Here is a 25,824-nt window from a genome sequence, read left to right as displayed (position 1 = left end):
TGTCTTCTCAAAGTAACATAGAATCATTTAGGTTGGAAAAGACCTTTAAGACCATCAAGTCCAACTGTTACCCTAACCCTGCTAAGTCCACCACTAAACCATGTCCCTAAGTGTCACATCCACACATCTTTTAAAAACCTCCAGGGATGGTGACTCCACCACCTCCCTGGGCAGCCTGTTCCAATGCCTGACAACCCTTTCAGTGAAGAAATTTTTCCTAATATCCAGTCTAAACCTCCCCTGAAGCAACTTGCGGCCATTTCCTCTTGTCCTACATGAATCTAAAACGTTCAAGCTTATTAAAGCTTTATCAACAAAACTAATTGGAAGCTGAAAAATTATAATTCCCATTGAGGTATTAATTTGAATAAGTGTATTCAGTTATAACTATTCACACATAAATCAGAAGTTGTAACTGCATTGGAATCAATGTATACAATTTATCAAAATATTTTCCAATATTTATCTTCTCAAAAAGTGGCAAACACTTGTTTCAGAGTCTGTAATGAACCATTTTTGAAACAGATTTCTGACAGAGCTATATAATTGTGGATCAGTAATCATAACTGCAAATGTGAGGAAGTGGGTTTTTTTCTGACAACTGAGGCGCTGGGGGGCTCTCATGGATTTTCGGGTGATGACTTATTTACCAACTGAGCAGGGGAGTTATGTGCCATGTGAGTAATACAAAAGTAACAGGTCTGGAAAATCTGAACTCACATTCTACCTGCATTAAAACCAATTGGGCTTTTTTTTTTTTCCTACTTGTAGTTTTTTGGACTGCAGAGCACTGGATAGGAAACATAGACAAATGGGTTTTGGATTTGATGTGTTTTTCCAGACCCCAGCATCTGAACAGACCCCTATCAGATGTGATCTTTGCAAAGCACAACAGCACATTTCTTTACTCCAGGACTTAATCTACTTGCAGCCTTTAATTGAAAAAGGTTGGATTATTGTTTTTCATTTAAAGCTTTCATCAGCTTTTAAAATTGATAGTGCCTATATTCACAAGGGATTAAGGAAGAAAATAAGTACACATTTTCACAGCCTTTAAATCACATAATTTGCCACTGAAATTAATGTGTATCATCCTGAATTATTATTTGATCTTATACATAAGTGCTCTGCTATTTAAAAAGAGTCTTAATAACAAATCTACCAAAGGCTGTTCAAAGCCCTTTTATCATTTTTTTTTCATTAGTATCTCCCATTTTCATTTCATTGCTTTTGTTCCTTTCCACCTTCTTCATCCAGAAAAATAAGTAACAGCCAGTGTCGCTTTTGAAATGGAAAAATGGTTTCAAATCACTGGCAAAGCTTAATGACTTCTGACTGCTGAGATATGTTAATTTAAGCCAGACCAAATGTTCCTCAGCTGCAAATATTTGGTGTTGTTCACTGGGAACTGGCAAGATTTATGAGGGCCCAGTGGCAAAGGCTCTCTGCTCACATGCCTCACATTACAATTGTTTCACATGTTAGATGATAAAAGGCTGTTTGAAAAAAAAAGAAAAAAAGTGGGGGGAGGAAGGAAAAGAATCAACTTTTCACAGAAAATGTGTATAGGCCTAAAGAGGATGAGGGCTTAGAAAGACAGCTATGCTTTTTTTCTGTCAGTGAATCTTCTCAAAGAACCATTTAACTGCTGAATTAATGTGGTATTCTCATGCCAATCTGCATTCTTTTCGCCCTCTCAAAACATCAAAATCCATGTGACTGGATGGTTCAAAGCACTGGTAATGGGGCATAGAGGACTTTATTTTTTTTAATTTTTTTTTAACTTCTAGGTGGCCAGTCCAAACCTACTGCAAACTGATAGTGGCCAAAAGTTATTAACCTTTGGCTCTCTGGTTATTTTCAGAAATGAAGTTAGTGATCTCAGTTCAGTGATGAGTAGACACGTATCTACATCATCAATACCACAGCAACTTTTGCTGATAGACACTCTTGATAGGGGAATCTTACAGAGATAGGGCAGAGACTGAACTGTCCTGTGGGAGAAGGCACCTGCACGACTAGCACATCAATAGGAAAAATCTGTGGAAGCATTCGCTGCCATTCTGGATATTAGTTTGTAAGACTGTAAATTGGGAAGCATTCGGTCTGTCGTAATTCAACAATAACAGCAAATCAAAAAAGCAGAGGGAACAGGACAGTATACAAGTTACGTTCATAAATTTCATTTTTTCATATATGCTTAAAGGGAAACTTTTCCCCTCTTTATTAATTAAAAGAAAAATGAATTCCTGACTGGCTTACATTTACTCTTTAATTGGTAAGTGACTGTGAAATTTGAGGGTCTTACTGTTTTCCTAAATGTTCTAATAGGATTAGATCTTTTTTTCTTTCTGAAAGCAGAAGCCAAAAACTAGTACTACCATTTCTTGGTGTGCAGAGAAAAGAATTAATGCCTTCTCTGCTGGGTTGCAACACATTGCCTATAGCCCTTCTCCTACCCACACTTAAAACCTTTGAGGCAAATACAGTTTTAATATTTGACTCTGTCTGAGTTTGTTATTATCGAAAGTCTAATTGCTGCTTTCATGCAGACAGCTAACCTCAGCCATAGAGCTACTGGCTTACTACTGCTGCTAGTGCTTTAATGCTTTACCACTGCTTTTTGTACCCCGTTCCTTCTCATGCCTGGTAGAACAAGTAAGTTCTCCCAAAATTCACAGGGAGGAAGGGTACAGCAGCTTTACTCATGCTGGATCAAATCATCTCCAAAACCGAACAGAAATCCTGCAGCGTATCTCTGTGGAAGTCTTAGGGACATCCTGAGCTGAGTGAGCATCAGTGCGAATTCATTCCAACTTTACGGTATGGATGTTTGCAATCAGAATAGATTAACCCTGATTATACAAATCAGCTACAGTGAAGGTCTACTAAGCACAGAAATGACTGCTCTAATGATTATAAGGTGATAACTCCTGGGCTGTATTCAGGGTTTCCACTGAAGGTAGTGGGAGCTGTTGAGGGCTAAGTGCATTCCTAACATTTCTAACAGGAAAGAGAAATGCCTCTGCGGGGGTCAAAATGCCCCCTTGAGTGTTAAGAAATGATTTTAACTTTGTTGAATGTACATAGTGGTTCTCACAGACAACAGAAGTATCTTGAAATAAATCAACCAATGTTGGTCGGGTTTTTTTTTTTAGTATTCATTAACTAAAATATGGAAAACTATCATGTTCATATTTGCATTTAGGCTGAAACTGTTGTTCCTTAGGAAAAAAATACACCATGTATTTGTGCTAAATACTTTAATTATGCTCTTCATTGGGATAAAAGGAAAAAAAGCTGTCAGTCAGCAAAAGAAAAAAATTCAAATTCTTTTCTTGCATTAAATATGACACAGATTGTAAAAAGCAATATTTTTACCCTTGAAATGTTTAGAAGTATTGACATTCTGTCCACTCAATTGTCAGCTTGTCTTTAGAGATAGAGCTTCCAGGTTCTTAGCATTTAGTAAACTGACACTGATCTCTATTCTTCTTTAAACTTGTATGCAATTCTTGGCTTAAAAAAACCTCCATGATACCATGAACGGTTATTCTTGCTGTGGACACTTTAAAAATCCTGTGCTATCCTTGTGGCTGTTTTCTTGATCTTCCAAATTAGTATTATTAAATAAGCCTTAATAGTTTTACTTTAAGTCTCAACAAAGCTTGAAAAGGGATTTGGGAATATTATGGGCTACTGTCCCCAGGGTGACATGTGGAAGTTTTAGCTTGTGCTACTGGAAGGAAGCTCCTTGGTGCTCCAGAGCCGGTGAGGAAGGGGAAGCAGCAGGACCTGCGAGGAGGTAGAGGCAAGGGCTGTCTTCACGAGTTCTTCGCTTAATTCAGTGGGAATTCGTGTATGTTAAATGGGCAGCACAAAACCAGCTTCACGAATCTGAGGGTCCAGCTTTGTATACCAAAGTCTGTGTCAGAGCCTGCCTTCCTTACCTGAGCAAAACTCTGGTGGAACTTAAATAAATGGTAAACATGAAAGACCGAGAAAGAGGCTTTGCTCCTTTGTGTACCAAATAGGTACATAAACAAAATTAGCTGCATGTTAATAAAGGTTAAAGCAAGAAGAAGTCTAACATTGTAGAATAAATTGCCAAGCCTTCCTAGCAGAAACAATGGCATCGCTTGATTTCTCTGCCATTATTCATATTGCTATGTTTACTTTAGAGTGCTAGAGAAGTCCCTTATGATTTAAATAAAGTTTGTCATGTTTTACTTCTATTGGCATGCAAATTCTTCAAGGATAAAATATCTGTTAAATTTCTCTGTTTTCTTTCACTCCTGCTTAAAAGATGAAGCATGATTTGTGGTGTTTAACGTAATCAGAGTATCATTAATTTTCTGCTAAAATGTTTCTGCATATGGACATGCAAAATAAGTATCTACCATGCCATCAGTTGGTTAAAGAATCAAAATGAGGATGACAGTGTTTTTCTAAAGAAGATTTCTCTGAATCTTTCCACCCACAGGCTCTGTTGAAGGCAGTAAATAGTCCATTTTTGTTAATGAAGCTTCACTCATACAGCTGGGATTGTTTAATATTTTACGAGTGTTACTTTGTTTTGCTCTCAACGATCTCAGGCAGTTAAGGATTTATGAATCGTGTTTTTCTCAGCCCATCTGCGGTTTCCTATCTTCCCTGGCCTTGAGAATATGTTTAAATTTATTAAAGCGAAGCAAAGGCTCATTATTTCAAAGGAGAGCCAAAGTGACACAGTGAATTGGTTATTAATGGAAAGGCACTGCCATAGGGCGATTGAAATTTAATGATATCCTACAAGAAAAAAATGAGGGTGTCACTTTCCAAAAAGTCATGCTAAATGCCAGCCTTTTTAAGGTCCTGCCGCTAATTTTATGCCTGCGCACAGTAATGTTTTCAAAAGCGTTTAGGAAACACGGACCAGTGACTGTACTGATTATCCTTTTCACCTTCTCGCCTGTTCCAAATGGGTTTGTGCAGTGAGCGATTTAATCTCTAAATATAGGGAACGTTAAAAAAAATAACATTGCTGTTTTTCACAAGCTAAGGGCCTTTTGCAATCCTCCAGAGATGGACTTGCAAATATGCTATCTCCATATGCTCACAGTAAGCTCTCAAACTGGCTCACCACCAAAAAAAAAAGAAAACAAAAAACTTCAATCACTTTATTTCTTCTGCTTTTCTGTCTTTCAAGAGATGTTTTATGTACACAGAGTACATTTATCAAAATTTAAAAGTCACACGTGATTAGAGCATACCTAGGAATTTTGGACATTTCTCCATTTTCTCCCAATTGGACTACATTTTCTTTCAGAAGGCAGTTCTTGTTTCCTGAAATGCCTTCCACCTGTTTCTGTATTGTCCTTAGTTTATAATATAATGTTCATATAGACTTTGTCACTATGTTTTCTCAGTTTGAACAACAAGGTGTGCCATTTCCTGGCAAAATCCAGTGTATTCTTCCCAAGTGAATGTTGAGTGAATGTTGAGGCTTGGGGGTTTTTTTAATTTGAGCTGAGTATAATTCTCAGACCACAGAGACCCAGTAATGTGGTCCTTAAGTGACTGTTGAAAGAGTTCCAGGTGGAAGAGGGAGATGAGGGGAGAGGGGGAAATACCTGTATTAGGACAGCAGGATCAGGCGGATAGAAACTTGTTGATGATGCTGGTGCCCGATGGAGTATTATTGTTTAATGTTCCAGTGCTAGTGATAACTGTATGGTTCTTTCTAGTTAGGTGTTTCAACACATGATTTACTACAGCTATAACCATGTTTAAGCACAATTGAGGAACACGGATTGTGGATAAATCATGGATAACACAAGGTCTGTGTAAATGTCTGGACAGAAAATAGCTTGTGATAACCATGTCAAAAAAGCAGGCTTTACATTAGACACCTAACAGTGTTAGATGACTGCTCCTTTGTAAAAGCAGAAGAACTGACGAAGGATTCTCATGCCATGACAACAAAGCTGCTATGGCTACACAAGCTATTGTGTGTCCTTCCTCAGTTCTTAGTCATCGGGATGAAGAATCCCCTTTAGTGCTTCCCCATTGATGTTCTCCTAAGATATCAGCTCCCCCAGAAAGCACACAAATACCCAGCAAAGCGAAAAGGGGTAGTCGCATAAAGGGATATTTGGTATCAATCATCCTCAGTTAATACAGAAATGGTAGAAATCAGTGGTGGAAAAGACACACTAGGTCACCTAGTTCATCTCCCTGCTGGTGCGGGAAATGTTCCCGACATATATTTTCTAGTGCCCTGTCCAGTCTAGTTTAAATACCTGACGCAACTCATTTATATTTATATTGTAATTTTCTTACAAACATAAATATAAACCCAAACTCCAGACGTTGCCCTTGACAGGCACATTAGTAACAAATCATTTTCTAACCTTGCTTATGGTAAATTTCCAACCATCTGCTGACAGGTAAACAGAAATTTCTTCTTCTTCCTTTTTTTTTTTTTTTTTTTTAAACTCTCAGAATACTTTCAGTTCCCAGCCTCAACAAATGAAATTAAAAAAACCCATCCTAATTATAAAATGACAGCACCATGTTGTTTCTAAAGGGAGAAATGTTACCCTTTCTGGAGGCGTGCGTTTGACAAGCATCCCCTGCACGTGGTCCTGCCCCTCCTACACATAGGATAACCTGTGGTCTTAAACATACCATCTGCCATCTGCATGCCATAGAGGTGGAGGCAGCCTGAGAGTAATAAAGACTGGTAGCCATCTCCCTGCTTCTCAGGTATTAACAGCCCTATCAAAAAAAAAAAAAAAAAATACTGCCAGATTTTGAACTCTTCCTCCTCTAGAGCAGAATCCTGAGGTGGGAGATTCAGTTTTGTTCAGTCCATAGAAAAGTTGCAGCGGGGAAGAGTTATTTGCGGAACGGAGCCAAGCTAGGTCGAGTGAGTTGTGGCGAGTGTCATTTGGGAGGAGAAGGTAGCAGACGTCGTTTCACACGCCTCGGTCTTGGGTCCGTGAGTGGGTGCTGGTAACGTTGCCGGTTCTACAGGAGGCAAAGGCTGCTTCTCAATGTATGGGAGCCACTCAGTGAGAGGGCCTTGCTCTCTGCTTAACACCAGGAGGTGGAGGGGTTAGAAGGAAGGGTCAGCTTCTGTGAGGTGCTAAGTGTCGTCTTCTCAGGCTTAAATCACTCAAAAGGAAGGCTCTTCAAGCTGGGTGCAAGAATTGTAGCTGGCACCATGCCTTCACAGGGACTTTCTGTTGTCTGGGGTGAGGGGGCAGAAGAGTCAGAAAATAAGGTTGATTAGACCAGCAAATACTGTGTAAACTGAAGCCCTAATAGGATTTGCATACAATTTTAAAGAGCACAGGGAGAAACGGTGCCTCAAGGGCCTGCAACTTCGGTTCCTCTGAGCTTCCTGTTTTAACTATAAACTTATCATCCTATAACCTTTCTAACAAAGACATAAACACTTCAGCTACATATATTTTGATTGTTTCATGACAGTTTACTGGAGGCTTAGCAATGACAGATTTCTTCATTGTCTTTTTGCCAAAATTTGTCCTTTAAGTCATTTTTGTTGACTGCCCCTTTTAGCAGCTCACCTCACAATGAGAGAGGAGACAATTAATGGGAGGGTGATTTATCACTGCCAAAAACTGTCAAGGACTTCTGTTGTAGCTGGAGAAAAAGCAATTTCACATTATGGCATTTCATTCCGAATACATTGTATTTACAGCTCACAGTTTTATTTTCAGAGCCTATTATCAGGTGAAACAGTTGCATCTGAAATGTTGTTTGTGACATAGGTGACCTGTTAGGATTTGATAAGTATTTACGCCAGAGCACAAGGGGCTCACACATCTGCTGTTGGCAGAAGCAATGGAAAAAAATAACCTGGAAATGAGGCGTTTGATTTTTCTGGTTCCTACACTCGAGCATCTGTTGCTATAATTAAGTGGCATTCAGTAATTGCAGAGCAATGGTGAAATAAACATATGCATTCTTGCCAGCTTTTAGGATTTGGTGTCCTTACAGTAGGAGAGACAAGCAAAGTGACTTCAGCAAGAACAAAGGGTTCTGTAACAAAGTTTAACAATTAACTTTCCTATTGCATAAAGAGGAATTTTACAAGGAAAAAGAAATAAAGGGAGGAAAAAAAAATCTAAATTGGCCAGTAGCTTTCGTACATTTAGACTGATCACTGCAAGAGGTAAAGCAGAATACTGAACTGGGAACATGTTAACACTTTTCTGTTGAATGTACATGACTCCCTTGGGGTTGTGTTTAGAAACTAAAAATTGAGCATGTAATGCTAACTAAAAAAATGAGCATGCAAGAAATGTATTATACCGAAAGAGTTTCTAACGCTATGTACTACTTGAATTTGAAGGGGGGGTTGTGCAGAATATGTCTGCGAGGGGCTCTGCTGCCTTTGTTTACGCACCAATTGTGGTGTAAATGAAAACAGAACCTGCTGGTCAGTATTAGTTAAGAACATTGGTTGAACCAGGCTTTTTTAATGAATCATTTATAAGGCATTAGTTAAACAATCAAATGCTCCATGTTCTGTGGTGAGATTCAGTATACTTTTTTAAATTATTTTTTAGAAGGAGAATGAACTGGGGATATATAATTTTTTCCGAGAGAGGTTTTAAATCAGAGCACTGTTTCATCTGATCAGAAGTTTTGTGATTGTTGTGGTTTTTGTCTTTTAAGAAGAGGCTGTCCAACAAGTTATTTCAATAACTGTTCTTGTACTAAAAATAAAAATAAAAATTAATAATTGAATAGCAATACCCATGTAACCTAACAGATATTTGGCAGATGTAGCATGTTTTAAATTCTGGGAACCTAAGAATAGAAAAGAGTGTCTGGCTCTTGCTGTCTGTCGAGGCCAATAAAGAGTAAGCATGAAAAAGAGCTATTAGTATTGTTTGAGGAGGCCATTCTTATATATGCTTTGGCACTTCCTTTTGCATGGTCTGGAGCAAGTTTGGCATTATCTGTGTGCCTGCCTTTCTGGCTGGTGGAGTAAGTAAGAGGAACCACTGTGCCGTGGGCAGAAAAAATTGCAGTAAGTATCTTGAATGTATATACATAGATACATACATGCATGCCTGCATACTTATGCATGCATATATGTTCACATACTTATATGCAGAGAGAGAAAAAGAGATGTAAAATGAATAAAGCAAAGAGAAAAAAATCTTGTTTACCAGAGATGGGACAAGGTTGAAAAGTTTAAATAGCTGATAGTTCTTTCTTCACTTTCCATCACTTACACTCATTTCTGCATGGCCTTAGCAAGACATAAGAAGTCAGTCAGAGCTTTAAAGGACTGCGATAGCACAGATTCAGGATATATATTTCAGTTAAATGTAAATGTCAGGTTGCTTTTTTCACTTTACTGTTCGGATAGTGAAACTGAATCTGTTAATTAATTTTGTTTTTAAACACAAATATTTTGAGGGTAGGTGTAGCTTTCTAAACTGATAAATTTGATTATTATTTTTAGATGCATTTAATTAAATCTGATGCTAATATCAGTAACTACATTTATTATTATTATAATATATGTTTCCATGGTATAATACTGAAAAAAGAAAAGAATCTAGTCAGACTTGAGGACATTATTGTATGAGTGTGATTCTACTAAACTTCATATGTTGACAAACCTGCTTTACTCCTTTTTTATTCTGCAAGTGAGCTCTTGGATTTTGATATTGTTTTGGGAATCCTCATGGAGCAATGTTTCTCAACTAGATGAGAGTCAGGAGACTTTGATCGTGTTTCAGGCTTTGCTAGTGACCTGGTGTGTGACTCTGGGCAAAGCACTTCACCTCTTTGTGCCTCTGTTTCTCTGTGTGCTTATTTACAGCCGAGTTCTTTGAGGAAGGAGTTACCTCTCAAGCATTTGCACAGGACTTTGATTTCCTTATTGAGCCCTAGGCACTAAAAATAAGTATTCTCACATTAAGTATTTCATTGAGCAATGTTGGAAGCATTTTATTTTTGATGGAGGCGAGCCCACGGACAGTGGCGGTGAGCCTACTCCTGCCATCCTTGCATTGGCTTCTGTTTCTGAGCCATTTGAGTAGGGAATGCAGAATTAGGACCTCTTATAATCAACATTCTTTTGCCAGCATCCATTCTCAGCCTATTAAAAGAAAAAAGATAGTTGTGAGAACTCTGTCAATAGTGAAAGATCTATTATGTTGTCCACTAAAAACTTAGTAGAGGCTATAGGAGTGATTTTAATTGAGATTTTTACAACCGTTTGATAACACTGTTTTGATCACCATATTTAGGGCTGGATTCCAACAGTGGACATAAAACCTCTGACTAATCCACTGAGTCACCCAGTCCCTGTCATATATTGCTTAATGGTCCATGCTGCCAGGAATTATAATAGCTTTCTAGTAATAATTTTTTTTTTAAAAGAAACTTTATGGGCACAAAGTCTTATATAAGTTTAAAACGCAGATTTTTAAAAAGGCAGTCAAAGAAAACTTACCAGAGCTGTGCTAAACTGCAGAATTTTCTTTTTCATTTACAATAAGTGTATAGAATCTTAAATCACATATACTATGAGTTAATGACTAATATTCTAACTTTGGTTGGTTAATGTTTGCAGGGCACTTACAGATGCTAGAATAATCTCTAATGTTTTTGCTCAATCTGCTCTGGAGATGGATGAAATAAATAGTTTAAACTAATTAATGTAACACCAGCTGTTACAAGTGCTTGGCAGACGTCTGTGAGTTTTGATGGGCAGAGAGCGGCTGTTGTACTTGACTTTATTTTAGTACAATGTTGATCACAGTGTAAGCTGGAATAAATGACGAGCCAAAGGAAGGAACAGAGGATGAATTCTGTGTAATGCAAAATAAATATTGCCCTTTTTCTGAAAATATTTTTTGAAGTTGAAGGAGAGTTATAGTGGACTTTTATTAAGTCATAAGTGCTGTGACAGCAGCTGTGCTAACTATGCTCAATATTAACATGCTTTACAAAAGCTGCAAAAATATATAGGCATCTATGAAAATTCACATTGATTTTAGGTTCCAAAAAGTCTTAAGGCTTAATATGAGCACTTTGGCTGCATATTTTATTTCCACCTAGTAATTGCTGTTAGAAAGAAGAGATGTTTCAGACCGGTAGAGAAATAAAAGAAGTAGTAGTTCTAGAAAGTTAATATGTTTGCAAAGAGTAAGTTGGATTTCAGTGCTATTTGTATGCGTGTGATTGTATTGTATGGTTTTTATTTATTTATTTTGCACTCTAACGAATGAGCATGACTGCAAAAACTTTCAAACTGAACTTAGTACTTTGTGCTGTAGCCTTAATTTATCAGTTCCCATTCAAAAACCACCACAAAGACAAAAATATATTTCTGATGAGAATTCATTGTTTCCATGTGATTTAGTAAGAAGTTAAAATATCCAAGTAACTTCTCTTTTAAAGTTGGAAGGTAGAATAATTGTGCTGTGACAGGGAAACGATGGCTGCTATCTCTCTATGTGCCAGCATTAAGATAACAGTGTCATTGTACAGATTGTTACCCTGTGAATATGTCTAATAAGTTATTACAGCGTGCTGAGCAGATGGCAAGTGTGCTCCTGAAAGAATTGATGGATGGGATATGATGTCATCAGTGAGATGACAAGGTTCACAAGGTACTTGACCTCCAAGAATAAGTCCTAACTGGTTAGAATTCTAAATGGTGAACTTTTGTGACACTGGCTAAATGGGAAATATGTGCAATTTGTATTTCTTTATGGTAGTGTTTACCCTCTTCACTGAACTCCACATAATGGGATTTGGTCCCTGAAGACTTGGAGATATTGTTGGAAGGTTTCACCCTGTAACCTTCAGAGGATTTCAAATACAAATCTATACATCTAAACTTTAACAAAATCCCACAGAATTGTATTTATGAAGTCAGGTTCATACCTTTTCTTTCTTTATATGTATGTATGTATAAAGAATTTAATTGAGAAGCTGAATTAATTTAACATGTTCTCCCAAAAGAGAAAACTGCTGACTCAGTGAGAAAGTACAAAGCATAAAATTATAGTTTATACTTTTATAAGAATGTGTTTAAAATTGTGGGCTACTCTAACATGACAAGTATCTTAACAGTGTACTAATAATTTTAGTTATGACTAGATTCTCCATCTCTAAATTGTATTAAATGAGTAAGTATTTGACTGATCCATCCATCCATCCATCCATCCATCCATCCATCCATCAATCTATCTATCTATGTATCTTCCTTTTTATTCTGTTCCAAATCACATAGTGGGGTCTATGCTGTTGAAACACAGGCTTCTCAGATAGTCCTCTTAGTTCTTTGCATGATTCATGAAGTGAGGAAGGGGCATGTGAAAGCCTGAAGAGGGAGAATCTAGCTGCTAAAGTTGAAGCACTGTCTATCAGCTACATCTGATAGACACCTACCTTCTCTTCTTTGTTGTATGGAGAATTTAGGCCCTTATTTAGGGACTACTGCTTCCCTGGATAACCTAGGCAGAGGGATTCTACCCTTCATCTCTTTTAGGCACTCTGTAAACCCCACTGATCACAAAGTGAGCTCTGTACGTGTATTTTTATGAGCAACTATGCAGATAGACAAATCCTTCAAAATTCAGAATTAAAAGTTTGTACCTATACATTATAGATTGGAAACAGAAGCAGAACACGCAAAAGGCAATACAGAGAGAATATAGCACAAAAGAACAACTGAAACAAAGGGGATAAATGAATACTAAAGATATATACTATGCCTTTCCTACAATGAAAGTTAGAGGCAAAGAGTTTGGGGTCGTGTTTCTTAAACCCTGAGCTTAATAAAGCTTTTTTTTCCCATTGATTTAGCTGTATTTGGCTATGATTAAAAGTGGGAAGGTAGGAGGAAGAGGCATGAGTATAGTAGTTAGCCTTTTTTAATCTTTAATAAAATACTCATGGTTTCTTAAAATGTTTATTGTTATTTGGCTCCTTTGAAAGGAGGAGATACATTCCTTGTGGAAAACTCTTCCATATTTTATTGATTGATTGCAGAAAAAACCATAAATGCTATATACAAAAATAAACTATGAGAGCATGTACATGCATACTTGTTCTGAATTCTTTATGCTATTTATTTTCAACACTGATAGTTCTTTGAGATATTTGAATATTCATGTAACAACATAGGGGTTATTTACATGAACTGAAACAAGAGGAAATCAGATGAAAGCACTATAAATCTTGTGAATAAAACCAATATATTATAATTTTTACATTTCATTATGTTCTGAGTCTCAAATAAGTGAAAGTTGTTTGTAAAATTTCTACTACTGGGGAATATTTTTCCATTTCTTAAATCAGCTCGTAGGTGCAATAAAACTTTCATAAACATGTTACAAATTGCTTCCATCTTTCCTGTATAAATAAAATGCTGAGTGTTCCTAAATTACTTCAGAATTACAGCAAAGCTTTGGATTGAGTTGTAAACGCTATAACAATGTATCAATTTTAGAGTAATTACTTTGAAAATATGGATTACAATTTAAAGTCACCATCTTTTTTTTTTTTAGTTGATTTTAAATCCATGTCCTTAATCATCCAACCCAATGCAACTGTTTTACTCATGTTGTAGCTCTGCGTCTAGTTATACTGGTACAGGAAATGTACAGACAGTAGAAGGAACATACTATGGCTCTCAGATCATACTTTGTTCCTTTCACTCCAGTAGAAAGGGTAGAGGCATAGTGTCTACAGGAAATAGTAACTTATTTACACGTGACTTGTAAATAGTTATCTCTGCGTATAGTTTACTGGCTATATTGAATTATTTTTTCTCTGGTTTATTGCCACTTTGTTTAAATACAGTAAGAGAGCAGTAACCCGCTCAAAACCTGCTATTAGTAGGGCAGCGTAGAGATGAATCTGAAGATACTAAAACCTGTCTATAGTATGTGCACTTTGGTAGTGGGTGGATTCAAGGGATTTGGTTCTGTTCTTGTAAGGTAATATTAAAAAGTAATACTGAACTGTTGTCTGTAATCATGTCTACCAGTTTGTTAGCATAATTCAGTAATACTCTGTCACAATGTTTAAAGCCATCAGATGAGTTTATCAAATAATTTGATAAATTATTAAATTGAGTTTTCAAATTTTTAGTAAAACATAAAAAACAGAATCCACATCTCATATCGTATTGTCATAGGTGTATTGATTACGTGGCTTAAGTATTTTCAGGAGCTAAGTCTTTTGTACCCAATCTGGTCACTGTATACATGTCTGTATGTATGTGTATGTGCTAGAGACATGTAAAATATTAATACACGGTAAATGAATGTTCACCGAACTCTCTTTGCCATATGGCCCCTGTGGAGGATAGAAGGCCCTGGTTAGCTTAAGCCTGCCATATGGACCTGGTGGAAAAAGGTAGGTCTTACACACAGAGTAAACCTACCATATGGACTGGGTGGAGCACTCAAAACTCCAAACATTTCTCATACACCAGGGCCTTTTACACAGAAGAATGTAAAAACATACATAATACATTACACACAAAAGCCATTGAAAAATGGATCAATTGTTTAGGTTTAATATGATGCTTTCAAGCAGTGTCCAAAACTATATAAATAACCAGGGCTTATTTTGAAATAGTAAAGAGGATCATCAATCATTTACAACTGACTATTTTACTTTGCATTTAACATCTGCTGTATAATGGGACTGTACAATACCACCCTTAATGCTGTACAAAGACGGAACAGCCAAATATAGCGATAGGGTTAAAGCAGAGTTTCTCTGAATGTGTTCCCTTGGGGTTTTTTTCCCTCCTGTTCTTAACCTGAAACACAAATTTAACACATTGTGTAAGAGTTGTGAGGCAAGTCCTAGACTTAGAAATGGCTTCTGTACTCTTAATCTTTTGGGGAATTGTGATTAAGCATAGGATTAGATCATTGACTCAACTTCATTTCCTCTACAAAACCGAAAAGGTCTGTGCCAGCTGAAGCTCTTGCTGTTTTCATGTCTAAGATGTCTGTTGCTTTTGTATTCAACAAATCTTCATTTACTTTCCACACTGAAAATGGCGTGGTGCTACATAGTGGTGTCTTCTTTTATAGACCAAAGTGATAGTAAAATGCTTATTATATTTCAAACTACTGGACCTAATGTTGAACCTTCCTACACATTCCCATGTAAACATAACTATATTGGCTTGAACTATTTATAATTACAAAAAGAATATCAAAAGTCAGATTAGGACCATTCCAATTATGATTATACCAAAATATAGGAAAATGGAGCATAAATTTAACAGGTACTTTTAAGAATTTATTTTCCACTTTCTTATCTGTTTTGATAATGATTTGGATCTTGTTTTCATAGTTTTACATCTGCAAATGAATAAGCAGAAAAGGAGTCAAGATCTGTTGTATTTTTGCAAATAGGGAGATTATTTAGGCTGTTTTCTCTCTTCAGATTTCTGTCACAGTCTTCTCTTTTTCTCTAACTGTATTTTTTCTCCTCTGGTCTTTAGTTAGACTTGAAATTTCAACAAGCAGACTAATTTCTTCATAGCTTGGAAGGCCAAGAAACTACTGAAACAAAGAAATTTTAGAAATAAATGTTACTGAGAAAAAGGTTTGAGAAGTAAGGAAAAGATTGTAGGAAGCAGTAGAATATGCTGAATTACAGAAAAGCTAGGACAAAGGGAAGACAAAGGACAGTGATTCTGAAAATAATTAAAGAAGAATTTAGATTTTAGGTTTTGAGCTCATGGAATTGTACTGAAATTTGGTAGAAGAGCAGCCTTCATTAGTAGCACTGACTTCCTTTCAAAAACTGAAGGAAAATCACTGAATTTGTTATGACTTGCTTGTCTCAATCTTCTGGGTGCAACACTTCGTAACACCATGTGGGGCCGTCATTTCCTGATGCAGCTCTTGCTCTTTTTCTAGGTGGGCTAAAAGCCAACCTACTATCAGGATGCTGAATAAAAGTATTATCCTTAAATATATTATGAACTCATCAGGTTAAGATAATAAAGCTTGTGTGATTTGTTTCGGTTTGTTTAGGCAGTAACTGTTTTCACAGTACCATAATGGTAAAGATCTTTGGATTCCTGTTTTGTTTATGTACAGTTATCATATACATGAATTATCATAAAGTAGTAGAGAGCATTTGAACCACTCTTAGAATTTGTATTTTGCTTCTATGGCACAGCATTTATAATTGCTTAAGGAACGAAATAGATAATTTTTCAAATATGTTATTGAAACATTAACAGAAATTTTTATGTGAAACAGAATTAGTAAAAAGATCCATCCCTTTAATGGAGTTACAATGCATATTTCCTTGATACTATGATAGAATATAGGTGAAAGACTGAATGCAATATTTAATTTGCATGAAGGTTTTAAACTGGAGCCTGGGAAAGATTTTAATTTACCAGTAAGTATATGGCATGTATGCTGTGCAAGGTACCTTAATTTTCTGTATTTAATGTAAACCAAACTGATCCAGGTTACATGATGACTCCAAACTATTTTTCATCTTCTTAAATCAGTGCTGAATGTGACCCACAATGTATAAATACATAAAGGATATTTTTTGGTCTTCTCTAATATGTATTCTGATATATTAGCATAAATTACATATTCCAAGACATGAAGACACATGCAGGCCAAATCTCACTTTAAAGTGGATGCCTCAAATGGAGCAGAAAACATTAGAGGTAAAACTTCTATATTATTCTATCAGTGAGCATCAAGCTAGTGAATGCCATAGAAATCTCACTAATGGACACATTCTGGCAGCTTGTTGCAGATGTTTGATGAATGAATTGCAAGAGGAATCATATCAGATGTAAAAATGCTTGCCTTTTCATTCTGAATTTTGTTTCTGAGCACTCTGGGGTTTAGGGATTTTGGTTTGTTTATTATTATGGATTTCTGTGAAAATCAGATATTAGGATATAATCTATAGGCAATGGGTTGAGAAATGTGGCTATAATATTGTAAAGGACTGTTTCTGATGCTATAAACTATGAAACTCATATTGAACTCCCATAGGCAGACAGCCAAATTTCTATTAGGATATCATAACCATATAATCCAAAATGTGTACATCAATTATTGTCTACAACATTTGCATCTGAGTACTGGAGCCATTCCATAGATAGACACATTAAGGACGTTTATTATATCTGTTAAAAAAAAAGATTGTGAAACCATTTTAAAAAGTGAGTTAAATATAATTGATAGTCTCTTACGCAAATGTGGGGGTTTTAGCCCCAAAACTAAGCAGCCTCTGTGTTCTGCTTTGTGATACTAAAACAGTTCACTCATCATGTAGCCTTCCTGGTGAGAATTTGTCAAAATGGGATGCTTCACATCCTTTTGTTTTCAGTAACAATTATTGTATTAGCTGTGAGAAGAGTTAAGATCTTGGAGTTACTAGATCACGTATTTCGGTAAAAAGTGTGTATTGCCATTTGGGTACTTAAGCAAAGACTAGATGTTATTGAACTATTGATGATAAAACACCTGTCACCTTAACCGCTCAGAAACATGACTGCAGGGCTTAACCAACGCAATCCCCTAGGCACTTTCTTTTCAAAGCAGGGTTTCTTCCCCTGCATTTCCTATGCATTTGTAGCTTTTCTTTGCATATTCAAGAATTCCTGAACATATTTACCAAATAACCCCATACAATTGTGTTGGATGAGTTGATCTGACTATTTTTTTTATTATTTCCTTTTATCGTATCGACATTTTTGGCTCTAAGAGTGGGGCACTAATACATCTGGGGTAGGAATTTTGGCATGGAGAAAGCCTGGGAACAGGTTTTCTTAGTATGTTTCTGTCTTGCTAGGCATTTTTAGACTGGTCATCTCATATTGCCAGTCTGAATATTAGAGGTACTTGATAGAATGCTTTTTATGAAAGAAGTTATTAAAATCATATGCATTAATAGGATCTTACAGGAAAGTGAAGTGAATGTCAGTTCACTTGTTTTTAAAGTATTGGGTTTCTGCAAAAAGCATTATCACTGAACATATTATATATTAATCTAAAATCTGGTATTTTCTCATGTTATTTTAGGAAGAAACATGACAGTATTCTGTATGAATATTCAGTTAAACAAAACACATTAATCGATAGAGCCAGTTTTACAAATTCTGACCACATAAATATTTTTCTGCTGGGACAGATGACCAGTATAAGCCACCATAAATGCGAAGTGTTTAAACCTCTTTTGTCTTCTCTATTGAACTTCTCTGACATATTTATTTGTGAAATGCAGTACTGTTGACTTCTGTGCTGCCACTTTACACCAGGTGCCAAGCATGCCTGGTCAACCTCATCTGCTTGCCAGCACTCTGGAGATGAGGGTGTGGGACAGGTTATGTGTTGCTGAATGAATGACAGCTGACAAGTGTTGCACAGACACATCGCCGTCTATTCATTTTCTGTTTGGGCATCCGATTCATGCTGTCAGCAGATTACCAAGAACATGAGCCATGTGACAAGGCAGCAGGAGCATTGATGCTTAGTCCCCCATAATTGCAACATGGCTAGATACGGACTTCTTGAAAATGTTGGCTTAATTGTTTTTTTTCCTGAAGAGAATGAATATTAGAATTATTAACTGAACACAGACCAAGAAAAACAGTGTGAATACAATGCAGTTCCAGGTATTACCATAAAACCTTCATCTTCAGAGAATTACAAGTTACCAGCTGTGCTCTTATCAAGAATTCCTTTCTTACTACTGTTATGCTTACAAAAAAGGAGTGGTGTTATTTCAGCTGACAATGACAAAAATGCTAGTATTATTGGTATTCCTTATTTTTTAAATCACCTTAAATCCCAAAATAATAGTTGTTTTTCAATTTTCATGAAACATGTCTAGAGGATTATTAATCCAAATCATGTGGCACTTGAAATGATCCAATAAAATCTAGCAAAATGCAAGTGTTACATTCTGTAAATTTTTTTCTTCTGCATTTTGCAGTAGCCATACGGAGACATTTAAAATATAGAGAGGAGCAGGCAGCACAAAAATAAGCATGCATACTGTGGATGTGTTGCCTGTGTCTTGCTTTTGTCAGTTGAGATGTGCATATTCACGTCCAGAATTTTGAAAATACGAGGTTTAGTGTACAATGTATTAATTATGCAGTCTTTAAATCCAATCCCTAATTTGAAGTTTGATGTTAATCAGGAATTTAGTTCAGACTCAAAATACTTGGCTTGCTCTTTGATTCTGCATACATTTAGGAAAGCTAAATGTACAATCAGGCTACCTAGGTGAGGGAGCCAGCTTCTGTAGCCAGTGCAGTAAAGGAGATTAAATAGCTAGTATCATGAATGGTCAGTTTTGATTTCCTAACCAGATATCCCTTTACTACATAGGTGATTATGGACACCCCTCAGCACGACCTCAGAAAAAGCTCAGAATGACTCTTCTGAACCTATAGGGAGACACATTTATACAACCCTCCACATACACTTATGCATATAAGCATTTCTCATAGAATTGCTATGAAGCCAAGAAACATTCTTTTTAGCACTCAGTATTGCCTGGCTGACGGAGTGGAGCTAGCAGAGTACTAATTGGGACATCTCACATGAACTAGTAAAATACATTTATACTTTTTTCAGCATCCAAAGCACAGATGGCCTTAAGCTGCATCTGATCCCTGCCAGTAGCATATAAGGTTCTTTAAAAAAGAAATAATGGACATAGTTCTCATAATTAAGAACTCCAGGTTATAGTATTATAAAGTGCCTTGCATTTATACTAATACATTGTTAAAAATGCAATAAAAATATTTACTGTGCCTTTATAACCATAATTTTATCTTTAGGGTTAATTAATGTAAGTTACTGTTAGGTGTTCAAGATATTTGTACTATATAATTATCAGATATATGCAAAATCATCTCTGAATATCCCATTTCTTCTTTATTTCTGACCATTCTATGCACTTTAAAAAAATGTGTGATAAATTCTGTGAGTGAACAGGGTAATTTTTATTACGGGGACAGAGAAACCATATAATTTTGTTTTGTGTGTTATGTGTTATGATGCCAAAATTCACGAAGTGGAAACATCACTGGTATTTTAACATTCAATTGTATGGTAAAATACATTTGTTTAAAAATATGAATGATAATTTATTCTGAAATATTGTGAAATCCTTAGAATAAATAAATCAGCCCTAATCAGTAATAGCCTGCAAAATAAGATAAAGGTTATTAAAATAATCCTTTTATTGAAAGAGAAAATTAGATAAGTTGCGCTGATTGACTCTGAGGCCCTCCTAGGGACATGTAAAATGAAGAATAAACTGAACTTGATCTAGTCCAAAAAGCCTGAAGAAATCCTCACAGCTGGAACATCACCACTAATTACATTTTTGCTTTTTAGATATATTTTGCCAACTCTTTCCATTCATTTCTAGTGATGTTACACCAACCATTCCTTAACAAAACTAAAATATGTGGTCTTTAAAGAACATATTTTTATATATTTGCTATTGACAGCTATAAATTTCATTTACATTGAACCACAGTTCTTGAAATACTACAAGAATTACTTGTACAAAATACACTGTGTTAAAAAAACACAGTTTGGCTCTTTTGTTCATTTCTTGCTGAGTCAGTATAAATTTCTTGCTCCTGGGCACTCCTTCTCCCCTCCTTCACCACATAATCCCAATCCTATTATCCCTTTCCAAAGTGTTCGGCCACCTTGACTGTCCTTCTTTCCTATTTTCTCAACTCAGCGTTCCCTGACTTCTTGATTAGTCTCTGTCTCCTTGTCAAGTCATCCCTGTTTCCAAACCCCCACGTCCCGATTCCAGCCAGCAATATGTTCCTTTTTTTCCTCTGTATTTATAGATAAATTGGCTTGCAAGGTACCAGCATAGAAGGGATATCACTGAACCTGGGAGAAAGAGAAGTCCCTAATCTTGTGTTCAAGGGGTGATTCTCCATCTGGCTCTAATTTGCCATTATGGAGACAACTCCAACTGCAGTATGCTCAGTGACCCTGTGCTGCAGTGAAGAATGATCTGTAGGGACTGCATTTTCTTTAAAGGATTAAAGAAATACTGGAAGTGTATTAATTGAAACTCTCTTTTCCAAAAAGGACAAGCTTCAAGTTAGAATATTGTATTTTCAGTGGTTAAAATCAGACAGAATTGTCAGTAAAGATGAGTCTTAATGTTGATGGGCCTCTAAACCTACCTCCAAAGTGGACATATAAAACTAGGTTCTTATGTACTTTTATTCCTTTGTAGTCCTTTACATGAAGTGAAAGTGTGCATATTTTGAAGCCATGCCGCTTATGAAAATGGTCATAATGGTAGAAGTGATACACAGCTGTATGAGTTCTGCAAGACCTATTTGCACAAATATATGTGACTGCACCAGGTATAAAGCTATTGTGTGCAATGTACACATCCAAGAAACATATTCTTAGTAGCTGTGGTCCTTTCCATGTAAGCTTTTAATCTTTTAGTCGTATTTCATTATTGGTGAGTTACTATTCCCAAAGTCCTCAGGCAAACATACCAAGCCAAGAAATAGAACTCTGTGGACAGCATTTGCAGGGGTATTGTTAACTGTGAGAGCACCAGCCTCTTCGAAATGTTACAGAAACAACCAGCAAGTCAAGTCTATCTGAATATTTGATATTCTGCCCTTATTTCCAGCTGCTGCAGTGGCAAATGTTTTAATTTCAGAGTATTTGGGTGTCCTGGATAACTGTTTTTAGCTTAAAAAGAAGAAACTAAAAGGTAGATTGAAAAAAAATATGTTTTTATATCAGCTAGTTTCAGTACATTCCTTTTACAGTTCGTAACATCCTTCACAGTCATCTCGCATTGCCCCTAGTTATGTGCAGGGTGAATCCTGAATGAGCAAATCTATAAAGCAGCCAAATGATACGGGAATTGAGCAAGAGGCTTTTTTTTTTTTTTTTTTAAATCTGCCTGAAGTTGGTAAACATTTCAGTTCAGGACATGGGATCCCCTGTTCTTTTGTATTAATATGAATCAACAATTACAGATGAATTAAAATAGAAGAGCTTCTCACACCTGAAACCTCTAACTCTGAGGAAGGTGAAATATAAAACTTCGTGCTAAAGGGTGTTTGACAACATAAACCAAAATCATATTAAGCCAAATGGAATAGATTGTTTCCACAAAAATGTATGCACCAGATTTATGATAGTAAAAAGTGAAAACAGGATCCTCTTTCATCATTCAAATGGGAAGAATGAGCCTGTTTTAGGAACAAATACATATGAAATATTTTACAGAGAACAAAAAAGCATCAAGATGCATTGCAAAAAACCATGAAATGATTACAGAAAGGCAGTAATCTGTATAGTATTTTTTGGAGCCAGCTATTATCACTTGCTTTCATATCCTGGCAATATCAATATTCTCCAGTTTGATTGGTGACCGGTCTGAACTTATCCTACTTGCTTTTAGGAACAAAGACAAGAGAATGGCTACCTCTATTCATCTATTATTGTTTGAATAGCTGTCACAGCTTCCAGGATGTCTGTTTCCATGTTATCTGGTGAAAGAATAAAATAGAATGGCAACAAACCAAACACAGTGAAAAATGTTCGTTGTGTTGGGCCCAAACCAGCTGCTGTTTGCAGATAAAATCTGATTTGAACAAAACCAGGTGAATTTTGGAAATTGAGGAACAATGGATGGAGTGGATGTAGCATTTACAAATATTTTAAAGATATGTGTTGCATTCGGACTTGCCTATTATGGTGATTTAGTTCATATGTCAAGGCACATATTCATCTCTGCTCAGATACTGTAGAGGCTTGGGTAACAGCTTGTCCTATCTTTGTTTATTTGTTAATTTATAACATCTCAGTTCCCAGCACAAGTCAAGGCAGGCCCGGACACTTCTTTGTTCTGCCTTGTTCTTTCTTTTTTTTCCCTTTTCTTTACACTGTTGTGCTCCCAACTCCAACAATGGAGTTGTAGACTGACCCTCTTTCCCCTCTTGCCCTGACTTGTCTTCGAATGCTTCCTTTGATGCGTTCAGACTGAAAATGCTAGATCTCTGTCTCCCAGCAAGGGCTCATCATTTTTGCAGTGTTGCTCTGCTGGTAGGTTAAGAGGAACGTTAGTAGTTCCTTTGTAACAGTTTAAAAGATGTTAGGGTAATGATTATTTGGAAACAAAGATACATCATCGTATTCAGAAAAGAGGACTTCTGCAAGATTTTAAAACGCCTTAATTGCAAAAGGTCATATTATTTTGCTACTAAGATATGTGGTTATGTTTTAATTGGCTGTGTTTACAATGTGGTTTTTCTTAAAAATGCATTTTTTCGAGATTCCCTCAGTCATCGCTTATCTCACATCCACAAATATCCATGCTTCCTGTGTATATATGTACATTTGCTCCATTTCAAACATACTCGCACTCAAAGTTTATTTCACATGGGACATCAAGAAAACAAAGTCACATTAGTCTGACTTTTTTTTTCTGAGTTGACGTTTCATTAAAATAAGTTCATAGTAAGTTCAGCTCTCTAGTCTTACCCTTCAGTGTAAATTTGTTTCTGTTATTTATTATAACATAAGAGTTTGGATGTTATTTTGAGTTCATACCATTCTGCATAACTTTAGCCTTTTTTTCACTTACTTTGCCTATTGCAAAACCATGCCACACATTGTTAGAAAAATCTTTGCGAACTTCACAACATGTTTTGAGTATGCACAAAATACAGTAAACTTAACATATATTTAATTTTAAAGCAGTAATACAGTAAAAAATGTAATCCCTTGCTTAAATTCTATTACAAGACCTGTGTTAGGAGCTTTCTGCATCTCAGCAATTGCATGGAAGAGCATAGTTTTTGAGTGAATTAAGGCCTAAGGAATTTTTAAGTAAGTGGGTCAATTTTATCTAGTATATTTTAAAATATTTTGACAATTTGAGACATAAAATATTAGTAAGATTCTAAGTTGTCTCAGAAGGTATGAGAGGTCATTGGGCCATTTCTCTGACAATCCTGGATGCAAATGGTGTCTTTTTTCAGTTTACTTTCTCATTTATGTGGATCAGCTCCACCATGCATACTAGTGATTAGACTCTTTCTTGCTATAAAAAAAAAGTTTTCACCTATGCAATGATATTGTGTAGTGTTTATCAATCTATTGTCTAACCAGTTTTGTTTAAGGTTTGGGTTGTTTCTTTTGATTAATGAAAGCATAACAATTCTGACAGCAGTTTGGAAAAAAAACATTTGGTAATGATTTTTCACACTAGACTAGGATTTGAGAAGATGAACTAGCAGGATGATCTGAGAACAATAAGCTAGTTTGCAATACCCAGGAATGCCTAATTTATTTTTTCTAATGAAGTGATGAATAGTTCTATAATATTTCAAAAGTTGGGAAGAAAAGAAACAATTCAGATTTAGGGCCAAATTTAGTATGTTACTGCAAAATGACTACAGATATATCCATGTTGCTGTGGGGTAGCATGAGGACAGAGAATACATCCACAGAGTAAATTTTTCAGAGCCTGCTTTGAATCTTGATAAGGTAAATAGGAAATAGTTCAGTAATCTACAGCCAATTTTTCTCAGCACTTTGTGATATGAGTGGAAAACTTAAATATAGCTGAAAAAATCTTTTATGACTCTGAATAGGCTGAAGCTTTCCTTGGTCAACATCAATTTATTTTACGAGGCTTACCTTGGTAAGCTTTTGAATGACGACTTTATGAGAAAGCAGTAATTGAACACAAATTGTGACAAATAGAGGACATGAAACAGGGTCTTACTGCTTGTGTAGGCTACTCTTAGCCTGAGCCACAGTGGAGTACGAAGAACAGCTTCCATGGTAGTACTGATCTCACCAAAAGTAGATCTTTCCATCTGAGCCAGTCAGCTTAGGCTTCTCTTACAGTCAACAGGCACTTCTAGAGGAAGATTTGCCTCCTCCTGCAGTAGATGCCTGCAATAGTTCAGACGGATTAGTGCCTTAAACTGATGTCTGCTTCTCTCCACTAGCTATAGAAAGAGCTAAGTGGAACCAGCCCAGAAGCAGATGTCCAAATGCCTGTTTGGGTATTTCTGTGGAGCGACATAGTGGGTGAGGCTTTTACTCTAGCACGGTAAATACTGACCAACACAACAGAGCTGGTGAGGAGATGGGGCAAGAAACCTGCACCTGAATGCATGGTTGATGGAGATTACTTCCTTCTGGAGTAGCGGTAGATGGGGGACTCTTGGAATGAACTGGGACTCAGAGTTATGGTTTTCTGGTCCTGGGGTTGTCAAAGCCTACACTGTCACCCTTTGTTGCTGCAGATTTCAATTTTTCTGGTCCTAGACAATGTCCACTTAAGAAAATACTGCACCCTAGTTGAAGAGAGAACTCTTTTTAGGCAACTAGTATCAGAACTTTCATATAATACAACTGCTTATGTACACAATAGGATAAATAGAGAAGTATAACTATTTATTGAAACTATAGTTAACTGAAGTGCAGAAAGAAAGAGAAATTTAAAAAACCCCAAACATATGTCTCTTGTAATGATCAAAGCCCAAATGGAAAAGAGCAAGCCTGACAAACTCTTCTGTAGTCAAATAGCTGTGCAGAGATCTGCATAATACCAAGAGTACATTCTGATGTCCTTGTGCTGTATTGAGATACATGAATATGTGTCAGTTAATGACCGAGCCCTTGGTAAGAAGAGTATGTACAGATATATATATCTATATATATGTATAGATAGTCTTCCTTTTGAAAAATTCAGATTAACATCTGGTGCAAAGAAATTGACCTAAAT

General features: G+C 36.3%; 1 protein-coding gene across 2 annotated transcripts in view; it reads left to right on the top strand.

Annotated features, from left to right (window-relative positions):
• Positions 1-25,824, top strand: part of DACH1 (dachshund family transcription factor 1) — a 337,708-nt gene that overhangs the window by 289,719 nt on the left and 22,165 nt on the right. The gene's annotated exons all lie outside the window — the stretch shown is intronic.

The sequence above is a fragment of the Gavia stellata genome, chromosome 1 (assembly GCF_030936135.1).
Source record: "Gavia stellata isolate bGavSte3 chromosome 1, bGavSte3.hap2, whole genome shotgun sequence".
NCBI classification, from domain to species: Eukaryota; Metazoa; Chordata; class Aves; order Gaviiformes; family Gaviidae; genus Gavia; species Gavia stellata.
This window is presented reverse-complemented; position numbering and strand designations above follow the sequence as displayed.